The sequence below is a fragment of the Helianthus annuus genome, chromosome 16, assembly GCF_002127325.2.
Source record: "Helianthus annuus cultivar XRQ/B chromosome 16, HanXRQr2.0-SUNRISE, whole genome shotgun sequence".
Classification (NCBI taxonomy): domain Eukaryota; kingdom Viridiplantae; phylum Streptophyta; class Magnoliopsida; order Asterales; family Asteraceae; genus Helianthus; species Helianthus annuus.
The window spans coordinates 111,654,950-111,670,727 of record NC_035448.2 but is presented as its reverse complement, the minus strand read 5'-3'; the positions used below and the strand labels follow the sequence as shown (position 1 = coordinate 111,670,727).

General features: G+C 41.1%; 2 non-coding genes across 2 annotated transcripts; both read left to right on the top strand.

The window, feature by feature from the left end:
• Window positions 1-4,199: 4,199 nt before the first annotated feature.
• LOC118488502 lies at window positions 4,200-4,306 on the top strand. The gene has a single exon (XR_004885042.1). It is a non-coding gene; the product is annotated as a small nucleolar RNA R71 (small nucleolar RNA).
• A 6,039-nt stretch (window positions 4,307-10,345) lies between these two features.
• LOC118488580 lies at window positions 10,346-10,452 on the top strand. The gene has a single exon (XR_004885124.1). It is a non-coding gene; the product is annotated as a small nucleolar RNA R71 (small nucleolar RNA).
• Window positions 10,453-15,778: the final 5,326 nt, after the last annotated feature.

The window sequence follows — 15,778 nt, the reverse complement described above, 5'->3', positions numbered from 1 at the left end:
TCACTCCTATTTGTTTGTTGGAACTCTATGTATTGACGTCTTGGAATCCGAAGTGCGATCACTTCTGCAACACTCCCGCAACAGACCGTGCATTACTCAAACAACTTGCAACATCGATAGACAAGAGGAGGAGCGTAGTACTTTACCGACCTTGGTATTTGGACGACCCTGATTACCAGAAACGAACATCAGCGATTTGACTCCAATCGAATCTTTAACCCTAGTCAGCGACTTACGGGAGTCAACTCTTACGAGTATAGTACGGAATGCGTAACTTCCCACGTTGTGAGTAGTGCCTTAGGACGCGACACGGAATGGGACAAGATGGACCCTATTGTTGGAAGATCGTAGGGCCCCGTTTTAAGCAATGATAGTAGAGGCAACAGTTACGACAACATCAAGGAACTCGTAATCATAGTTTACAGTATGGAAACGAAGTTGACCTAGACAAGGATTGATTGTGTTAAGTCGGAGTGCCAACACCCAAGGGAACAAAGATGGTACTAGGAATTCTCGCAACGAAAACAACAACACAGGAAATGATGCTTACGGAAGGGCATTTAGGATTGGCGTAGATGACGCCAGGCATAATAGCAGCATGGTAACTTGTATAAGTAGCCCTGTTTTGGTTAACCCTGATGCTCTTTGAAACCGAACCTGTGGTGGCAGCAACTGAGGGCAAGTCAAATGAAACCTCATATATCCGTTGGGATGTAAACTCGACCTTGCGGGACAAGTGTTCGACGACTGCTATCCTCGATGATTTGATGCAGTAGTTAGTATGGATTGGTTATCCATACATCGCGCAGATACACCCTACGAGAAGAAAGCTTTGCGTACCCCTCTCCCTAGTGGAGAATCGTCATCTGTTCCAAAGTACCAGAGTTGTGTAAAGGTTAGTATCATTTCGGCAATAAGGGCCCCGAAGTGTCTACGGAAGGATTACCCCGCTATGTTAGCACTCGTTACTGGTGCGAAGGCTAAGGAGAAGAGGATCGACCAACTTTTCGTGATTTCTCCCTATGAGCTACCAGAAGAACTATCAGGTTCACCTCCACATCGTCAGGTGGAATATCGTATCGGTATCATGTCAGAAGCAGCCCTGGTTACTAGTATCCCTTATCGTCTCACATCAGGAAGGTTGCAGGAACTGCCTAGTCAACTTCAGGAACCGTTGGGCAGGGGTCATGATGGATTAGCTCCTTACTTTGGGGAGCCCGAGCTCTACCCGTGAAAAGAAGGACGAGTCCTTTCATTCGTGAATCGACTACTGTAAACTCAGCAGGGTGCCAGTCGGAAACCATCACCCATTACGTCACATTGACGACCTGCTTGGCCAGCTGCAAGGTTTAATCATCTACTCGGAAACCGACTTGAGATCGGGCAATCATCAGATGGAAGTCCAGGAGGAGGATGTTCCTAAGACGGCATTTCAAACGCAGTACGGCTACTACGATTTTCTGTGTATGTCATTCAAGTTATTCCACGCACCAGCAGTTTTATGGGCCACATGAATCATAAGCGTAAACCTCATCTCGTCAAACTGTCAACTGTGTTTATTGATGATACTTGAAATCACTTCCAGGAGAAAGGATCACCATGAATGACACTTGTATCTTATCTTAGAGCTCCCAGGGGAGGAGCAACTCCATGCGAAGCCTAGCAAAGTGTGACTTCAGGATCCGAGGAGTACACTTTCTTGGTCACATAGTCAACGAATTGGGAATACACGTGGATCTCGCTAAGATCCATTTTATTAGAACTTTTTCGGCATCGAAGAGTCCTTCGGGGATACAGTAATTTCTTAGTCACACTAGATGCTATCGTAGACTCATCAAAGGGATTTTCGAAGATCGCGCAACTCTAATCTCTTCAACACAGCAAGGTGCTGTGAATTCATGGGAGATAAAACAGGAGGACGTCTCTTCAGCTCTTGAAACTCAACTCTACAATGCACTGAGTATTGTCTTTACCCGAGGGTACGGGTGATCTGGTGGTATACCAAGATGGTCCGAATCAGAGTCTCAGTTACACACCGATGCAACACGAGAGGGTGATGGCTTATGTGGTGGACTAACAGGAAGAGTTGCACGACTCACAACCTGGGGGTGGAAGCCACGATCTCAGGTTGGAGCTGGAGGCATTACTTGGACAGTACCAAATGCACTACTTAGACCGATCACAAGGGCCTCCCGTGTACCTTTTGTTTCGGAAGAGCTAAGTATGTAATAGTATGAGGTTTCGCAAACCAAATGAGTATAGGAACTCATGTAATATGGTTCAACAAAGCCTACATTCTAAATCGAAACCTATCCTAAGTGCTTACGACCCATTACGACCCGTTTAGGTAGCTTACGCTACTTTAACGCGTCGTTCGCTTAAAACGCGTTCGGACCGCCTACCTAGTCCTATGACAAGTATTATATGCCTTCACATGTCTAATAATGTTACCTAATCAGTTTTAATGTCAAAATTTAGGTTACATATGCTTAAAATGAATTTATGCGTAAAAAGGGCATTTTGGTCATTTCCTAAGGCATATAAACTACCTATCATACAACTACTTAAGCGAAGTGACCATAAGGTATAACCTCGGAAGGTTATTCCCAATACAACTATGGTAAAAAAAATGCTTGATCGGATCCTAATGATCGACCAAACGGGTCGCGTTCGAAAGTCTAAGCGGTTGTTTAGATCGCTTATCTAACGACCCTATATAAGCACTAAATTAAAAGTGACGAGTTAAACATGTTAAAACATGTTTAACGAAGTTGGAAAACAACTTTGATATCAAAACAAAGGGTTTTGATACCCAATAATAGTTTGGTTGCAAAATACGCATAAACGCGTATTTTGACCGAAACTATGACTCGTCACTACGCCTAATCAAGTTGGTAATCAGTAGGTATAGTCACAAGGGACTATGACCATCGTGATTACGCTCACGTTGCGAAGTTCAAACGAACTTCGTGTTGACCATTGACTGGTCAAAGCAGAAAGTCAAACATTGTTTGACTTTCACGCTTAGAAACGCATAAAACCACGAAGGAAACTTACAAGGGGTCCAAGCAAGGAAGAACTTGATCTAAAATACTCAGGTATGAAGCAAAGGCTTCAACTTAGTGCATAAATCAGATCAAGTGTGAGAAATGAGAGTAAATCAAGTGGGTATTTATAGGATTTGAAGAACCGTGCTTTGATCAAGACCCTACATGTGTTACCCACTGATTTACAATACTATGGGTATCCAAAACAAGCCCGTAGATTGAATAAACCATGTCCAAAACCATAAACCAGCAGCTGTTTTGAAGAAAACTGATTTTTTCTGTTCTGGGAGGCTCTCGCGCCCCGCGTAGGATATGGGCTGAGCCTACGCGGCCCGCGACCGCCAGCAGTTCTGCAACAAGTTTCATTAATTACAGCTTTGGTCCCTGCAAGCTATTTAGGCCATTTTTGACAGATTTAAGGCCAGTTAAGCCATTTTCAAGGCTCTACAATGATGCCAAAGTGTAGGGGACATGAAACATGCTTGAAAATATCTCGGATGTCGGTTCGTTTGGTCGTACGGTTGCGTTGTTCGGTTAATTACGACGGAAGTCGTAACGGACGCAAAAACGATCCAAATTGCGCGACGAATGGAATTTTATCATGCCAATCACTAAAATAAAATATTTTAATGATTACATAAATTTTTGGATGTCCGGATATAATCAGAACGTAAGATATGCGTGAAAATGCAAACTTATGCACTTTTTGACGATTTTAGTCCCTATTGATCAATAAGTTTATTTTTGCGCACCAAAACACCTCAAAGCCTATGTAAAGGATATTTAGGGCATGTTTAACTTATGATCAAGTTCCGAAATGTTCGTTACTATACAAATCGGTATAGTTTCACAGTTTCACAAGCCATAACCGAGACCGTTTTTGTCATTTCTAACTTTTTGATTTTTAAAGAAAGGGCCTCGATTTGGGCTTGTAAAGAAGTGCTTTCATCAACCTTATGGGCGCCCGGGGCAATAGATTTATTGCCTCGGGGAGTGTGCCACTGAAAATTGGTTTGAGCAATTTCCTCAATTTGATTGTATATTTCATGTGGGCGGCGATTACCTAAAAGTCCCCCGGAGCTAGAGTCAAGTGTTTGTCTTGTGTGTGGCAACAACCCATTGCAGAAAGTGGATACTTGTTGCCATACCGCAAGACCGTGATGAGGACACTTTCGCAATAGCTCCTTGAACCTTTCCCAAGTTTCATATAAGGATTCCCCATCCTCTTGTGAATATGTATTAATTTCAGTCATTAATTTAGCTGTTTTAGCGAGAGGGAAATACTTATATAGAAATTTTTGGGCTAGTTCATCCCAGGTGTTTACCGAACCAACTGGGAGGGCATTGAGCCAAGCTTTTGCTCGGTCTTTTAGTGAAAATGGAAACATTCGAAGGCGGATGGCGTCATTTGATGCTCCATTGATCCGAAAGATATCACATATTTCTAAGAAATTAGTAATATGTAGATGGGGATCCTCGTCCGCAAGCCCATGGAAGATTGCGGAGTTTTGAAGCATTTGTATCAAATGTGGCCGAAGTTCGAAGTTGTTAGCTTCAACATTCAGTGCATTGATAACGGCACCGAGATTACCCACGGTGGGTCGTAGGTAATCCATGAGGGTACGTTGGTCCACCATTGGAAGTGGGTCCCCCGAAACCTTCTCTTGGTTTTTAGCTTTAAGTCTTTTTCTGAGAAAGCGTTCGGGTTCTTCTAGAGGTTCTTTTATGTCTCTACTAGAACTGGAGCTCATACACTACGTAGAGAGTTCGGATGTGGTGTCTGGTTCCAAGTCCTGCAATAAAAAAAAAAGAAAAGAATGTTGGTCAGAAAGTTCACCACGGCCCCGTGCTCAGTGAACACGGCCCGTGGTCGGAGATACAGCGATTGTTTTCCGGATCCCTGTTACTGGAAAGTTGGACACGGCCCCGAGCTCAGCTCTCTGTAACTCGGAAAATAAAAACTGCCAGTGACACTGCTGGGCACGGCCCATGTCCGACCAGGCACGGCCCGTGCTGAGCTCTGCAGAAGCTGAAAAATTATGAAAATCCTAAAAAAAAAATAGAAAAAATGATTAGGCCGCTGATTCCTAACTTTCTTAAAATCCTTGTGTCCCCGGCAACGACGCCAAAAACTTGATGCGTGTGAAGTGTTATATAATTTAGGTGTATATTTTAAGCCCTTTTTACACTTTTTAGCCAAGTTTTAAATTTATAAACACGATATTCACTAACACTAAACACACATATGGGCAAGTGCACCCATCGTGGACGTAGTATAGTGTTGGTAAGATACCGAGGTCGTCCAAGGACACAAGAGCTTTTAGTACCGGTTTATCCTCAACGTCTAATCAAATCAAAATGTTAGAAAAAGATTTTTAAACTAGAAAAATAAAACTAACTAAAATGCTGAAAAAGAAAATAAAAGTAAAAACAGATAGACAAGATGAATCACTTGGATCCGACTCGTGTGTAGTGTAACCTTTGATTATTTTCGTACTTTTGCACTTATTTAAGAGATTATCTTAGTTATTGTAGTATGCCCCTCTTTTGAAGGTGACGTTACCCTCAGCCCATTAGTTTGAGTCAGCAAGGATACAATCCTAAAGGGCCGGATTATTGAAAGATAATTAATTAAGTTATTAATGCATAATGTGGTAGGCCCCTCTTTTGAAGGCGACGTTACCCTCGGCTAAGTAGTCTGAGTCAGCAAGGATACAGTCCTTAGTAGCCGGGTTAAAGTTTTAATACTAGTTTAACTTATGAGGGGATCAAAGAGTTTGGACCCCCGCCATCCAATACCGTTTGGTATTGAAGGAGGTCCTACTAAATTTGATCCAGGTCCTTTGCAGGATCTATACACTGAACAATGGCAAGACTCTTACCAAACCGTTCCCTTAACCCCCGACCAGGTAGCCAACATACCTCCATATAGACCGTGGAGATATGAATGGTGAAAATCTTTTATTTTATATAGACAGTAAAATAATGCCAAGACATCACGGACAAACGATAAGGAAGAATCACATTCAACATAAGAAACTAGTAATTAAAGTCATTAATACAGAACCAATTAAAAAGTGCAAAAGATTAAAAATAAAAAGTATTACACTAAACACTTGTCTTCACCAAGTGATGTAAGAGACTTAGGCAAACATGGCCCTTGATTGTCAAGAACTCTTACGATTAATATTGGATCCCGAGATGACTCACACACTCTATGATGGACAATGGATGATGGTGGTGGATGATGGTGTTGTGATGGTGGTGGGTGGTGGGTGAAGTGTGAGAGAGGTGGTGTGCCAAGGGACGAGTTGCAAGAGCTCCAAGCACTCCTATTTATAGGCTGAACAGAAGCCTGGGCACGGCCCCGTCTCCATCCGAGTCTCTCTCTTCATTAATTGCAATTCGCAATTTCATTAAATGCGTCTGCAACAGTTGACCACACCCCCGTGTCCGCTGAGCACGGCCCTGTGGTGGGCAGTAGAAGCTTCTATCACTTTGTCTTTTCCGCTGACACTTGGGCACGTCCCCGTGCTCACTGAGCACAGGGCGTGTTCAGTCTTCTGTCTTCTTGTTTTGCTTTAGGAAGATGCTGTCGGGGGGTCGGGCATGCCACGTTTGTTCATTTTCTTGTATTTATGTTAGATTTAGCTGTTTTTTTTGCTTCTTTTGTTCATTTGAGCTCATTTAATCCTGAAAATACAAAAGGAAGACAAAAGCACATTTTTTCCAACATTAGTACTAAAAAAGGGTTAGTTTTATGCCACAATTGATGTAATTTATATGTTGCATTTTGTGCACATCAAATACCCCCACACTTGAATCTTTGCTTGTCCTCAAGCAAAACTCTTTATAATGTGGCTTTTTCACTCCCAAATGGAATGGGTAGAAGAGAAGGTTTTTTGGACTTGTCATAGAGTGTCGGGATTTCCAAGATTCTTTATTTAAGTTTTATTTTTATTTATTTACAATCCTATTCGTCATGATTTATTAAAAACGTTTCATAAGATAAATTACTTATTTGGGAATAACATGCCTTTTTTTTAAAATTCCATTTATATACAAGTTCACATACCTCATGGGAGATCACTCAACACTCGGCCGAAGGTGTATTTTTAGTGAATCACTCGAGAGCGGCATGGAACTTACTCCTACCATAGGCTTGCCAAGCAATCAATCCTCCTCCTTTTTAATTATATACCTTTGTAAATATCAAGAGGACTTTTTGGGTGAAGGGTTAGGCTTGGGCTAAAGGTGGGTGGTTGGGTTAGTGGTTAGTAAAAGGGCGAAAAGCGTAAAAAGGATCGGTTTTTTTTAAAGACTTTATATTTTTCACAATTTTATTTTTATTTTGATGAACCATTTCTTTCAAACAAGGTTAATTTTGATGAACTTGTTTGTTTATTTGGTTTCATCAACTATTATATATATATATATATATATATATATATATATATATATATATATATATATATATATTGAAAAGTCATAAGAAAAACCGAGCTTTGTTACTAAAAGAAAGGGTTAAAAAATAAAAAGGTTTAGGTGGGTAAAAAGGGTGATTGTTTTGGGTTAAGAAATGAAAAGGTTTAGGCTCAAAGGGGTTAACTTGGGGGATTTTGGGTAGGTGGTAAAAAAAATTGAAAAATAATGGTGTAGAAAGAAAAAAGGGTTAGTCCTAATGCCTCCATCATTTACTTACTCGGGTTTAAGTTGGTAAGGACCGGGAATGCATTGTCGTGGCAAGTTCTAGAGTCGTACGAACCAAGCGGCTATTCACACAAGAAACGAAAAATGAGCATTTAGTGTAAAGATATGTATTTGTATGCTCAATAAAGGCTCAAAACTCACTTTTGTGGGAATGGATTTTTATGTGATCAAGTATATATAATCAAATTTTAACTAAGCTTGTCATGCTGTTTCATAATTTTCTTATGTTGGTTCTTTTTATCACGACGCTATCGGTTGTAAACTTGTAAAAATATAACCTTGTTAGAACTTGAATTTCCCAACTTAAACTTAGACAAGTAAAAAAAATGAATTTTTTTTTTGAAAAAAAATTTGGGGTGATTAGCGGTTCCAATAGAGTTTTGTGTAAGGCTTGTTAATTAGGACTTGCAAGATTCAAAGTTTTAGCATCCCCCCACACTTAAATTACACATTGTCCTCAATGTGTCCCAAAAATAAGTTTTTAGGTTGATTGAATGTGTAAAAGGGTGTTAAAAGCAAAATTTTATGTTATTGGCACTCTGGACACGGCCCCGTGGTGACCGGGCACGGCCCCGTGTTCAGGTGCCAGTATCAAAATTTAATAAAGAGGAACAGAAGCCTGGACACGGGGGCATGTTCAGTGAACACGGCCCGTGTCCAGTTACCTGAACTGGGCTATTGCTGCAGATTGTGCAGCACGGGGCCGTGTTGGGTGGACACGACCCGTGCTGAACTTGCTGTAATGAAGAAATTTTTGTCGGATGGCCCTATTTTCGTGCATGGGGTGATGTTTCTCGTTTCCCTTGCTATCCTTGACCATCCCGAGTGTGTTTTATTCCTGCAAATTAAAACTAAACTAAAAATTAATTTAAGCTAAACTAAGGATAGTTCCGCGGAATGCCTCTGTGGTGCGCCACGTTTATAAGGGTCCTTGGCTAGACCCAAAGTGAGGTTATATATTTTCCGAGCGGGATGTTTTGCATCCCATGTTGCACCGTCGGAGAGCATCATCCTAACTCGAATCAATGATCTTCATGTAATTGACCGGGTCATCGTCCTCTACTCTCTTCCCAACTCCAAACTTCACTTCCTTATCCCCAAACTTCAGAGTAAGTGTTCCGTCATTCATGTCTACCACTGCTTGCGCGGTGGCTTGAAATGGCCTCCCTAGTATGAGGGGGACTTCGGTGTCTTCTTCCATATCTAGTATGACAAAGTCGGCCGGGTAGACGAAATTGTCGACTTTGACCAATAGATTTTCAGCGACACCTTGTGGGTATTTGACGGATCTGTCGGCAAGTTGTATACTCATCTTGGTAGGGCTCGTTTTTCCTAGGCCGAGTCGTTTGAACATTGATGCAGGCATGAGGTTAATGCTAACCCCAAGGTCGGCTAGTGCATTACGAACGGGGGATTCCCCGATCGAGCAAGGAATTGTGAAACTTCCAGGATCAATTTTCTTTTATGGGAGTTTGTTGAGTACGAGGGCGGAGCATTCTTCGCCTAAGTTAACTAATTGTAATGATTCAATTTTCCTTTTATGAGTGAGGAAGTCCCTCATGAATTTTGAGTATTTGGGCATTTGAGTTAGGACTTCGATAAAAGGAATATTAACATGCAATTATTTTAGTAGATTTTTGAATTTTTCGAATTGCTCATTGGTCTTTTGACGAATTAACCTACCGGGGTATGGGACCGGAGGAGCCTTGGTAGGCTCTTGAATTAGAGGAGAAGTCTTCTCTTGTTGGGGCAGTGTTGTGCTTCCCTCAGTTGGCGGTGGTGGAGCTTCTTCGGAACCCACGGTACGGTTTCTTAATGTTATGAGATGGACTTGTGCTTTTGGGTTTGTTTCGGTATTACTTGGTAATACGCCTTGTGGTCTCTCGGAGAAATTTTGAGCTAATTGATTTATTTGTTTTTCAATGTTTTGTATACTAGCTTGTTGATTTCTAAAATTCGATTCCAATTGTTGAAATCGATCCGAGTTTTTCTTTTCAGTGTCGGAGATGAGGCGAGATACAGTATCTTCAAGCCTTTCTCGTCCACCTTGTTGTTGAAGGAAATTTTGTGACCCATTTCTTGGTTGTTGAAAGTTTGTTCGTTGGTTTAGGCTTTGTTGGTTACTACTATTGCCGGGTTCTCTCCAACCAAAGTTAGGGTGGTTACGCCATTTTGGTTGTAGGTACCCGTTGGAGGACCCGACGGCCTAGGTCTATTATCAATGTAGTTTACCGACTCTGGTTGATCATCTGTTTCTTTCATACAACTCCAATTTTCATGTGGCCCACCACACCCTTCACAAGCCATAAACGAGACCGTTTTTGTCATTTCTAACTTTTTGATTTTTGAAGAAAGGGCCTCGATTTGGGCTTGTAAAGAAGTGCTTTCATCAACCTTATGGGCGCCCGGGGCAATAGATTTATTGCCTCGGGGAGTGTGCCACTGAAAATTGGTTTGAGCAATTTCCTCAATTTGATTGTATATTTCATGTTTGTCTTACCGCAAGTCCCCCGGAGCTAGAGTCAAGTGTTTGTCTTGTGTGTGGCAACAACCCATTGTAGAAAGTGGATACTTGTTGCCATACCGCAAGACCGTGATGAGGACATTTTCTTAATAGCTCCTTGGACCTTTCCCAAGTTTCATATAAGAATTCCCCATCCTCTTATGAATATGTATTAATTTCAGTCATTAATTTAGCCGTTTTAGCGGGAGGGAAATACTTATATAGAAATTTTTGGGCTAGTTCATCCCAGGTGTTTACCGAACCAACTGGGAGGGCGTTGAGCCAAGCTTTTGCTCGGTCTTTTAGTGAAAATGGAAACATTCGAAGGCGGATGGCGTCATTTGATGCTCCATTGATCCGAAAGGTATCACATATTTCTAAGAAACTAGTAATATGTAGATGGGGATCCTCTTCCGCAAGCCCATGGAAGGTTGCGGAGTTTTGAAGCATTTGTATCAAATGTGGCCGAAGTTCGACGTTGTTAGCTTCAACATTCGGTGCATTGATAGCGGCACCGAGATTACCCACGGTGGGTCGTAGGTAATCCATGTCGTAGGTAATCCATGAGGGTACGTTGGTCCGCCATTGGAAGTGGGTCCCCTGAAACCTTCTCTTGGTTTTTAGCTTTAAGTCTTTTTCTGAGAAAGCGTTCGGGTTCTTCTAAAGGTTCTTTTATGTCTCTACTAGAACTGGAGCTCATACACTACGTAGAGAGTTCGGATGTGGTGTTTGGTTCCAAGTCCTGCAAAAAAAAAAAAACAGAAAAGAATGTTGGTCAGAAAGTTCACCACGGCCCCGTGCTCAATGAACATGGCCCGTGGTCGGAGATACAGCGATTGTTTTCCGGATCCCTATTACTGGAAAGTTGGACACGGCCCCGTGTTGCACCGACACAGCCCCGTGCTCAGCTTTCTGTAACTTGGAAAATAAAAACTGCCAGTGACACTGCTGGGCACGGCCCGTGTCCGACCAGGCACGGCCCGTGCTGAGTTCTGCAGAAGCTGAAAAATTAAGAAAATCCTAAAAAAATAAAAATAAAATAGAAAAAATGATTAGGCCGCTGATTCCTAACTTTCTTAAAACCCTTGTGTCCCCAGCAACGGCGCCAAAAACTTGATGCGTGTGAAGTGTTATATAATTTAGGTGTATATTTTAAGTCCTTTTTACACTTTTTAGCCAAGTTTTAAATTTATAAACACGATATTCACTAACACTAAACATACATATGGGCAAGTGCACCCATCGTGGACGTAGTATAGTGTTGGTAAGATACCGAGGTCGTCCAAGGACACAAGAGCTTTTAGTACCGGTTTATCCTCAAAGTCTAATAAAATCAAAATGTTAGAAAAAGATTTTTAAACTTGGATCCGACTCGTGTGTAGTGTAACCTTTGATTATTTTCGCACTTTTGCACTTGTTTAAGAGATTATCTTAGTTATTGTAGTAGGCCCCTCTTTTGAAGGCGACGTTACCCTCACCCCGTAGTTTGAGTCAGCAAGGATACAATCCTAAAGGGTCGGATTATTGAAAGATAATTAATTAAGTTATTAATGCATAATGTGGGAGGCCCCTCTTTTGAAGGAGACGTTACCCTCGGCTAAGTAGTCTGAGTCAGCAAGGATATAGTCCTAAGTAGCCGGGTTAAAGTTTAATAGTAGTTTAACTTATGAGGGGATCAAAGAGTTTGGACCCCCACCATCCAATACCGTTGGGTATTGAAGGAGATCCTACTAAATTTGATCCAAGTCCTTTGCAGGATTTATACACTGAACAATGGCAAGACTCTTACCAAACCGTTCCCTTAACCCCCGACTAGGTAACCAACATACCTCCATATAGACCGTGGAGATATGAATGGTGAAAATCTTTTATTTTATATAGACAGTAAAATAATGCCAAGACACCACGGACAAATGATTAGGAAGAATCACCTTCAACATAAGAAACTAGTAATTAAAGTCATTAATACAACACCAATTAAAAAGTGCAAAAGATTAAAAATAAAAAGTATTACACTAAACACTTGTCTTCACCAAGTGATGTAAGAGACTTAGGCAAACATGGCCTTTGATTGTCAAGAACTCTTACAATCAATCTTGGATCCCGAGACGACTCACACACTCTATGATGGACAATGGATGATTGTGGTGGATGATGGTGTTGTGATGGTGGTGGGTGAAGTGTGAGAGAGGTGGTGTGCCAAGGGATGAGTTGCAAGAGCTCCAAGCACTCCTATTTATAGGCTGAACAGAAGCCTGGGCACGGCCCCGTGTCCATTGGGCATGGCCCCGTGTCCATCCGAGTCTCTCTCTTCATTAATTGCAATTCGCAATTTCATTAAATGCGTCTGCAACAGTTGACCACGCCCCCGTGTCCGCTAAGCACGGCCCCGTGGTGGGCAGTAGAAGCTTCTATCACTTTGTCTTTTCTGCTGACACTTGGGCACGCCCCCGTGCTCACTGAGCACGTGGCGTGTTCAGCCTTCTGTCTTCTTGTTTTGCTTCGGGAAGATGCTGTCGGGGGGTCGGGCATGCCACGTTTGTTCCTTTTCTTGTATTTATGTTAGATTTAGCTGTATTTTTGCTTCTTTTGTTCATTTGAGCTCATTTAATCCTGAAAATACAAAAGGAAGACAAAAGCACACTTTTTCCAACATTAGTACTAAAAAGGGTTAGTTTTATGCTACAATTGATGTAATTTATATGTTGCATTTTGTGCACATCAGTATATTACGATTCAATAAGGACAAAGCCGAATTCCTATTAAGATCTTCCTATCTTCATAGTTAGATTCTTGAAAATGTTTAAAGTGCCAAATGAAATCCACGGATTGGATTCCTGGTGTGCTTTAAATACTCGTTTTCAAGTTAACAAACAAATTAACAAAATGATAACAAATTGAAAACCAAGATAAACAATTATGTGATTATGTGTTTATGTGTTTTCTTTTATGTATTGTATTTTTTGAGTAATCTGGATATTCGTTATCCAAATCCTCGTAGAATCTTCCATATCTTCATATGAGGGATTCATAGTAGGATATTCAAAAGGTACTACCTTAAATCCTTAATGGGCTTCTACGTAATAGTTAAGATGTTAGGATCTGAGTGTGGATTGATTGTGTTTTACGTTTGATTTAAGATGAAAGATGAACAAGTAATGCAGCGGAATATAAATGGAAATAAACTTTGCACACAATCAAACAGGAGAATTGCTTTTAACCCACATTTTCACATAGAACCGAATGATTGAATTTATTTCAACTACGATTACAATGCATGCATGTAACAAACTCCCCCTCAGCCTGAGCTCACAGTGTTTGTTCGTACAGGAAGAAAAGTGGTGAAGAGCTAATAGAACAGTACAGGGTACTGTTCTATTTATAGACACACCCAAACCATTGTGGCATCTTTGCTGACGTCACCATGAAAGTGACATCTAACCTCCTAACAAACTCTAACAACTGATCTAACACAAACACTGCTATGCTATCTACTGTTTACAATACATTACATAAGAAAAGCTAAACTACTGCTTTATCCTTCCACTGTTGTGACTCCAGCAGTACTTGATAACTTCAGCAGTGCTTGACCCATAGCAGTAGATTGATCAACAGGGCTTTAGTCTTCATTAGCCTTTAACTTGGTCAGTAGTTGTAATCAGCAGATGTTGTAAAGGATTAGTGGATGGAGGTCATCAGAAGTTGAAACCACTTTCAAGGGAAGAGAATGTAAACATAACATCTGCTTATTTTGGATCCACTGCTCTGATCCAGTTTTGGCTTTAATTATCTGTTCCTCTGATAGGGTTCAATCCCAACAATCTCCCCCTGGAACAGATAATGCTAAAACCCTTCATTATTGTGGAACTTTATTGCCTCATCAATAGTTCCCTTATTTGCCCTTTGAGTTGTAACTCAAAGTTAAGGCATCTGTGTCATCTTCATCCCTACACAGTGGAAGATCAAGGAGATCCTGCAGATCTTCAACACTCAGGCCTAGTGCTTGTTCCCTTGATATTTTCTTCACTTCTCCACTAGACTTGATCACAGTCAGTACATGGGTCTGTTTGTCAGTTTTCCATTTTAGTACTTTTGAGTCTGGTGGGTTTCTTGGGAGATTTTTATTAGATGAGGAATTTGGAGATGCTGGCCTGGTGATGACTGACTGAGCAGTGCTTTGAGCTTGAGCAAGTTCAGGAATATCAACCATCATCTGTTTGTAAACCAATTTTATAACTTCATTACCAGCAGCTATTTCCTCTGCTGTTTCTACATCCATCTGTTTTTGCCTTCTTCTTTGATAAAGAAAGGCACCAGGTGGAGCAGTTGCTCTCTTTGACTTGCAGCTTTGGTGGTCTTGTTAAAACCTCTGCTTCAGGATAGTCAGGTTTTTATGGAACCTTTGGATTTTTCTTCCTTAGTTCCTCCAACTTTTTGTAAGTGGTCCTGACTTTGTCTTCTTTCCACCTCATCACTTGGTTTTTTGACCCAAAATCAATAGTGATCAATTCCTCTTTCATTCTCTTCAGCTCCAGTGCCTTATCAGGTACATTCTTCTTGTATTTTGTCCAATCAGGTGGAGTATGTTTTACCTTGTTCTTAATCATGTCTTGAATCCTGGCTGCTTCACTTTCAAGCTCAGGAATGGTCCATTCTTTGTACATGTATTTTTCTCCCTTGTATTTCTTGTAAGCCATGATGTTTTCAATATAGTCTTTTCTCAAAGATTTATCTGATCTTTCTGATATTTGCTGACATACAATTTTTGCAAACTGCTCCAAAGATCTAACTTGTGTGAGCAGAAATTGATAATGCCTTTGAATTTCTTTGTCAGACTTTCCTTATGAATTTCTTTTGGAGATATCCTCTGCTTGTTGAGCCTTAACTTTCAAGTATTCTTCAATGTTGTTAGGCTTGGGATATCCTTCAACAGATGGTAAACTCCTTTTAGCAGAATCATCCTCAAAGTAGAAGGATTTGATCTCTTCACTGACTGCTATAAGCTCTAGAGGATATTAGACACCTGCAGGAGTAATGTTAGTGATTGGCTTTTGAACTTGAGCTGAAGAGAGAGGAACAGGGTTTGGTATAGTAACAAGTGATAAAGGTTGTGAATATGTTGGTGGTGGTGAAGAATCATCTTCTTTCAGAATTAACCTTCTCCTTTTTGGTTGAGGAGAGGCTGATGATGTTTTGGATGGTTCAGTGGTGGTGATTTGAGTGGTAGATATTGTAGTGGAAGTGATTGAAGTGGGAGGTTGCTGACTAACACTTGTTGAAACAGCTGGTGTTTCAACCACTGTTGCCATTTCAACTGATGATGTGTCATTAGCTGTCTTATGCTTTTTGGCAGGAGGTGATGGTGGTGAGATTGTTTTTGGTGGTGATGGTATTTGTGGTGGTGATGGAATTTTTGGTAGGGCAGTGGTTGAAGTGGTGGTTTTTGGTTTAACAACTGCTGAAACCACTGAAGTACCAACAGTTGTTGATACAGCAGGTGTTACAACAGCTGTTTGGG